The sequence below is a fragment of the Triticum urartu genome, chromosome 3, assembly GCF_003073215.2.
Source record: "Triticum urartu cultivar G1812 chromosome 3, Tu2.1, whole genome shotgun sequence".
Taxonomy (NCBI): domain Eukaryota; kingdom Viridiplantae; phylum Streptophyta; class Magnoliopsida; order Poales; family Poaceae; genus Triticum; species Triticum urartu.
In genome coordinates, this window is record NC_053024.1 from 601,257,144 (window position 1) to 601,265,495 (window position 8,352).

Below are 8,352 nucleotides of genomic sequence, written 5' to 3' on the forward strand. Positions count from 1 at the left end.
TAAGAGATATGAGACCTCTAACAAGTACTTTGCCTACAAGATGGAGGAGAATAGCTCAGATACTGAGTATGTGCTCAGAATGTCTGGGTACTACAATCTCTTGAATCAAGTGGGAGTTAATCTTCCAGATAAGATAGTGCTTGACAGAGTTCTCTAGTCACTATCACCAAGTTACTAGAACTTCATGATGAACTATAATATGCAAGGGATGACGAAAATGATTCCCAAGCTCTTCGCAATGCTGAAATCAGCGAAGGTAGAAATCAAGAAATAGCATCAAGTGTTGATGGTTAACAAGACCACTAGTTTCAAGAAAAAGGGCAAAGAGAAGAAGGGGAACTTCAAGAAGAACAACAAGCAAGTTGCTGCTCAAGGGAAGAAGCCCAAGTCTGGACCTAAGGCTGAAACTGAGTGCTTCTACTACAAAGGGACTAGTCACTGGAAGTGAAACTACCCCAAATACTTGGCGGATAAGAAGGATGGCAAAGTGAACAAAGGTATATTTGATATACAGGTTATTGATGTGTACTTTACTAGTGTTCATAGTAGCCCCTGGGTATTTGATACCTGTTTAGTTGCTAAGATTAGTAACTCAAAACAGGAGTTGCAGAATGAACAGAGACTAGTTAAGAGCGAAGTGACGATGTGTGTTGGAAGTGATTCCAAGGTTGATACGATCACCATCGCACACTCCCTTGACCTTCGGGATTAGTGTTGAACCTAAAATAAATGTTATTTGGTGTTTGCGTTGAGTATGAATATGATTGGATCATGTTTATTGCAATACAGTTATTCATTTAAGTCAAAGAATAATTATTATTCTGTTTACATGAATAAAACCTTCTGTGGTCACACACTCAATATAAATGGTTTATTGAATCTCGATCGTAGTGATACACATATTCATAATATTGATGCCAAAAGATGCAAAGTTATAATGATAGTGCAACATATTTGTGGCACTGCCGTTTAGGTCATATTGATGTAAAACGCATGAAGAAACTCCATGTGGATGGAATTTTGGAATCACTTAATTATGAATCATTTGATGCTTGCGAACCATGCCTCATGGGCAAGATGACTAAGACTCCGTTCTCCGGAACAATGGAGCGAGCCACTGACTTATTGGAAATAATACGTACCGATGTATGCGGTCCGATGAGTGTTGAGGCTCGCGGAGGGTATAATTATTTTCTACCCTTCACAGATGATTTGAGCATATATGGGTATATCTACTTAATGAAACACAAGTCTGAAACATTTGAAAAGTTCAAAGAATTTCAGAGTAAAGTGGAGAATCATTGTAACAAAAAAATAAAATTTTCTACGATCTGATCACAAATATTTGAGTTACGAGTTTTGCCTTCATTTTGAAAAAAACAATATGGAATAGTTTCACAACTCTCGCCACCTGGAACACCACAGTGTAATGGTGTGTCCGAACGTCGTAACCGTACTTTATTAGATATGATGTGATCTATGATGTTTCTTATCGATTTAACACTATCGTTTTGGGGTTATGCATTAGAGACAGTTGCATTCACGTTAAATAGGGCACCGTCTAAATCCATTGAGACGACACAATATGAACTATGGTTTGGAAAGAAACCTAAGCTATCATTTCTTAAAGTTTGGGGTTGCGATGCTTATGTGAAAAAGTTTCAGTCTGATAAGCTCGAACCCAAATCGGAGAAGTGCGTCTTCATAGGATACCCAAAACAAACTGTTGGGTACACCTTCTACCACAGATCCGAAGGCAAGATCTTTGTTGCTAAAATGGATCCTTTCTAGAGAAAGAGTTTTCTCTCAAAAGAAGTGAGTGGGAAGAAAGTAGAACTTGATGAGGTAATTGTACCTTTTCTCGAATTGGAAAGTAGCTCATCACAGAAATATGTTCATGTGACTCCTACCCCAATTAGTGAGGAAGCTAATGATGATGATCATGTAACTTCAGATCAAGTTAGTACCAAACCTCATAGGTCAACCAGAAAAAGATCCGCACCAGAGTGGTATGGTAATCCTGTTCTGGAGGTCATGTTACTTGACCATGACGAACCTACGAACTATGAGGAAGCGATGATGAGCCCAGATTCCGCGAAATGGCTTGAGGCCATGAAATCTGAGATGGGATTCATGTATGAGAACAAAGTGTGGACTTTGGTTGACTTGCCCGATGATCGGCAAGCCATAGAGAATAAATGGATCTTGAAGAAGAAGACTGACGCTGACGGTAATGTTACTGTCTACAAAGCTCGACTTGTTGCGAAAGGTTTTCGACAAGTTCAAGGAGTTGACTACGATGAGACCTTCTCACCCGTAGCGATGCTTAAGTCTGCCCGAATATTCTTAGCAATTGCCACATTTTATGATTATGAAATGTGGCAAATGGATGTCAAAAATTGCATTCCTTAATGGATTTGTTAAAGAAGAGTTGTACATGATGCAACCAGAAGGTTTTGTCGATCCTAAAGGTGCTAACAAAGTGTGCAAGCTCCAGCGATCCATTTATGGACTGGTGCAAGCCTCTAGGAGTTGGAATATATGCTTTGATAGTGTGATCAAAGTATATGGTTTTATACAGACTTTTAGAGAAGCCTGTATTTACAAGAAAGTGAGTGGGAGCTCTGTAGCATTTCTAATATTATATGTGGATGACATATTGTTGATTGGAAATAATACAGAATTTCTGGATAGCATAAAAGGATACTTGAATAAGAATTTTTTAATGAAAGACCTCGGTGAAGCTGCTTATATATTGGGTATCAAAATCTATAGAGATAGATCAAGACGCTTAATTGGACTTTCACAAAGCACATACCTTGATAAAGTTTTGAAGAAGTTCAAAATGGATTAGTCAAAGAAATGGTTCTTGCTTGTGTTACAAGGTGTGAAGTTGAGCCAGACTCAATGCCCGACCACTGCAGAAGATAAAGAGAAAATGAAAGTCATTCCCTATGCTTCAGCCATAGGTTCTATCATGTATACAATGCTGTGTACCAGACCTGATGTGTGCCTTGCTATAAGTTTAGCAGAGAGTTACCAAAGTAATCCAGGAGTGGATCACTGGACAGCGGTCAAGAACATCCTGAAATACCTTAAAAGGTCTAAGGATATGTTTCTCGTTTATGGAGGTGACAAAGAGCTTGTCATAAATGGTTATGTCGATGCTAGCTTTGACACTGATCCGGATGACTCTAAGTCGCAAACCGGATACGTATTTATATTGAATGGTGGAGCTGTCAGTTGGTGCAGTTCCAAGCAGAGCATCGTGGCGGGATCTACGTGTGAAGCGGAGCACATAGCTGCTTTGGAAGCAGCAAATGAAGGAGTCTGGATGAAGGAGTTCATATCCGATCTAGGTGTAATACCTAGTGCGTCGGGTCCAATGAAAATCTTTTGTGACAATACTTGAGCAATTGCCTTAGCGAAGGAATCCAGATTTCACAAGAGAACCAAACACATCAAGAGACGCTTCAACTCCATCCGCGATCAAGTCAAGGAGGGAGACATAGAGATTTGCAAAATACATACGGATCTGAATGTTGCAGACCCGTTGACTAAGACTCTTTCACAAGCAAAACATGATCAGTGATACGTCTCCGTCGTATCTACTTTTCCAAAAACTTTCGCCCTTGTTTTGGACTCTAACTTGCATGATTTGAATGGAACTAACCCGGACTGACATTGTTTTCAGTAGAATTGCTATGGTGTTATTTATGTGCAGAAAGAAAAGTTCTCGGAATGACCTGAAACTCCACGGAGCGTCTTTTGGAAATAATAAAAAATACTGACAAAAGATCAAGGCCAGGAGGCCCACACCCTAGCCACGAGGGTGGGGGCGCGCCTGCCCCCCGGGCGCGCCCCCTACCTCGTGGGCCACTAGAGCTCCTCCGACCTCAACTCCAACTCTATATATTCACTTTCGGGGAGAAAAAATAAAGGAGAAATATTCATCGCGTTTTACGATACGGAGCCGCCGCCAAGCCCTAAAACCTCTCGGGAGGGCTGATCTGGAGTCCGTTCGGGGCTCGGGAGAGGGGAATCCGTCGCCGTCGTCATCATCAACCTTCCTCCATCACCAATTTCATGATGCTCACTGCCGTGCGTGAGTAATTCCATCGTAGACTTGCTGGACGGTGATGGGTTGGATGAGATTTATCATGTAATCGAGTTAGTTTTGTTAGGGTTTGATCCCTAGTATCCACTATGTTCTGAGATTGATGTTGCTATGACTTTGCTATGCTTAATGCTTGTCACTAGGGCCTGAGTCCCATGATTTCAGATCTGAACCTATTATGTTTTCATCAATATATGAGAGTTCTTGATCCTATCTTGCAAGTCCATAGTCACCTACTATGTGTTATGATCCGGCAACCCCAAAGTGACAATAATCGGGACCACTCCCGGTGATGGCCGTAGTTTGAGGAGTTCATGTATTCACTATGTGTTAATGCTTTGGTCTGGTACTCTATTAAAAGGAGGCCTTAATATCCCTTAGTTTCCAATAGGACCGCGCTGCCATGGGAGGCTAGGACAAAAGATGTCATGCAAGTTCTTTTCCATAAGCACGTATGACTATATTCGGAATACATGCCTACATTAGATTGATGAATTGGAGCTAGTTCTGTGTCACCCTAGGTTATGACTGTTACATGATGAACCGCATCCGACATAATTCTCCATCACTGATCCATTGCCTATGAGCTTTCCACATATTGTTCTTCGCTTATTTACTTTTCCGTTGCTATTGTTATCATCACTACAAAATACCAAAAACATTACTTTTGTTATCATTATCTTTTGCTATCGTTACCACTACTATCATATTACTTTGCTACTAAATACTTTGCTGCAGATATTAAGTTTCCAGGTGTGGTTGAATTGACAACTCAGCTGCTAATACTTGAGAATATTCTTTGGCTCCTCTTGTGTCGAATCAATAAATTTGGGTTGAATACTCCACCCTCGAAAACTGTTGCGATCCCCTATACTTGTGTGTTATCAAGACTATTTTCTGGCACCGTTGCCGGGGTGCATAGCTCTATTCTTTGAGTCACTTGGGATTTATATCTGCTTATCATTATGAAGAACTTGAAAGATCCAAGAACCAAGATTTATCCCTCAACTACGAGGGGAGGTAAGGAACTGCCATGTAGCTCTACACTTGATTCACCTTTTGTTTTGAGTAAGCTTGCAACACCTAAACCTGCTTATGCTATTTCTGATATGTCGCATGTTATTGATGATGCCACTTCTGCTATGCATGATACTTCTGATGAAACTACTTCTATGCTTGATACTACTGTGCCACTTGGTGAATTTCTTGATGAACAACTTGCTAGGGTTAGAGAGAATGAAATTATTGAAACTGATAATATTGATGAAAGTGATGATGAAGACTCTCCCCCTAATAAATATGAATTGCCTGTTGTTCCTGAGGGTTATGTTATGGATGAAGAAGCTACTAAAGCTATTCTAGCTTGCAATGATAGATATGATCTAAAGAGGTTATTAGCTAAATGGAAGTAGCAAACCATTAATGCTAGAATGAAACCTGACCCTGCTTTTGCTACTTCACCTATCTGTGTTACTGATAAGGATTACGAATTCTCTGTTGATCCTGATATAATTACTTTGGTTGAATCTGATCCTTTTTATGGCTATGAATCTGAAACTGTTGTGGCACATCTTACTAAATTAAATGATATAGCCACCCTGTTCACTAATGATGAGAGAACTCGCTACTTTTATATCCTTAAAATATTCCCATTCTCATTAAAGGGTGATGCTAAGATATGGTTTAATTCTCTTAATCCTGGTTGTGTGCGTTGTCCCCAGGATATGATCTATTACTTTTCTGCTAAATATTTCCCTGCTCATAAGAAACAAGCTGCCTTAAGGGATATATATAATTTTGTGCAAATTGAAGGAGAGAGTCTCCCACAAGCTTGGGGGAGGCTTCTCCAATTACTAAATGCTTTGTCTGATCATCCTCTTAAGAAAAATGAAATACTTGATATCTTTTATAATGGACTAATCGATGCTTCCAGAGATTACCTGGATAGTTGTGCTGGTTCTGTTTTCAGGGAAAGAACACCGGATGAAGCTGAAATTCTATTGAATAATATGTTGACAAATGAAAATAATTGGACACTTCCTGAGCCTATTACTAAACCAACTCCAAAGAAGAGAGGTGTTCTATTTCTCAGTCCGGAAGACATGCAAGAGGCAAAGAAATCCATGAAAGAAAAGGGTATTAAAGCTGAAGATGTTACGAGTTTACCTCCTATTGAAGAAATACATGGTCTTAATTTACCGCCTGCTGAAGAAATACATGGTCTTGATAACCCGACACAGGTAGTAAAGGTAAATTCTCTCTATAGATATGATAAAGCTGAAATCCCATTTACTAAGTTTGCTAGCCCATGCTTAGATGAGTTTGATAAATTTATGGTTAAGCAAGAAGACTTCGATGCTTATTTTGGTAGAGAATTAAAACACAATGCTGATATGATTGAACACTTGGGTGATTATATGGCTAATGTCAAAGGTGAACTTAAACTTATTAGTAAACATGCTTCTATGGTTACCACTCAAGTAGAACAAGTACTTAAAGCTCAAAATGATTTGCTCAATGAATTGAATAGTAAGAATAATGATTTTGTTGTTAGAGTGGCTACTAGAACTGGTAAAATGACTCAGGAACCTTTGTATCCTAAAGGCCACCCTAAGAGAATTGAGCAATATTCTCAGAGAAATAATATAGATGCATCTAGTCCTTCTAAAAGGAAGAAAAAGAAAAATGATAGGACTTTGCATGCTTCTAGTGAACCTATTACTGAAACACCTAAGAATCCAAATGATATTTCTATTTCTGATGCTGAAACACAATCTCGTAATGAACCTGAAACTAGTGATAATGTTAATGATAATGTTCATGTTGATGCTCAACCTAGCAATGATAATGATATAGAAATTGAACCTGCTGTTGATCTTGATAACCCACAATCAAAGAATCAACGTTATGATAAGAGAGACTTTGTTGCTAGGAAACACGGTAAAGAAAGAGAACCATGGGTTCAGAAATCCATGCCTTTCCCTCCCAAACCATCCAAGAAAAAGGATGATGAGGATTTTGAGCGCTTTGCTGAAATGATTAGACCTATCTTTTTGCGTATGCGATTAACTGATATGCTTAAAATGAATCCTTATGCTAAGTACATGAAAGAAATTGTTACTAATAAAAGAAAGATACCAGAAGCTAAAATTTCCACCATGCTTGCTAATTATACTTTTAAGGGTGGAATACCAAAGAAACTTGGAGATATAGGAGTACCCACTATACCATGCTCCATTAAAAGGAATTATGTTAAAACTGCTTTATGTGTTCTTGGAGCCGGTATTAGTGTTATGCCTCTCTCTTTATATCGTAGACTTGATTTGAATAAGTTGACACCTACTGAAATATCTTTGCAAATGGCTGATAAATCAACTGCTATACCTGTCGGTATTTGTGAAGATGTGCCCGTTGTGGTTGCAAACGTTACTATTTTAACGGACTTTGTTATTCTCGATGTTCCCGAGGACGATAGTATGTCTATTATTCTTGGAAGACCCTTTTTGAATACTGCAGGGGATGTTATTGATTGCACCAAAGGCAATGTCACTTTTCATGTTAATGGTAATGAGCATACGGTACACTTTCCGAGGAAACAACCTCAAGTCCACAGTATTAATTCTATTGGAAAAATTCCATCGATTATTTTTGGAGGTTTTGAATTTCCTCTTTCTACTGTCAAGAAGAAATATGATATTATTATTATTGGGGATGTGCATATCCCTATTGAGGTAACCTAGTGGTATTCGAAAATTCTCCGGTTCCATGTTATTCGGAATGAGTTTGTTAACAAGACTTGATCAACCTTGTTAATGGATTCCTTTTGACGATCATGAGATGGATGAATTTAGAAAACACAACTTTCTGTACCATCTTTTTTTTACTTTCTGTTATTTATCTTAAATAAAATAAAAATAGTATTTTCTGTCTGTTATCTGAATTATCCGTGCAATATAAAAATACCCCGAAAATAAAAGTTCTCCAAATGCCCTGAAATTTAAATATGATTTTTTCTGAAATATTTGAGAATATTTGGCACTGAGAACACAGCAGGGGGCATCCACCTGGCCACAAGGGTGGAGGGCGCGCCCTACCCCCTGGGCGCGCCCCCTGCCTCGTGGGCCCACGGTGGCCTCCTCCACTTATTCCTTCACCCACACACTCCTTCCTCCCACAAACACCATTATCCAGTTCAAACCCGAGTCCAAGCTCATTTTGCTGCAATTTAAATCTCC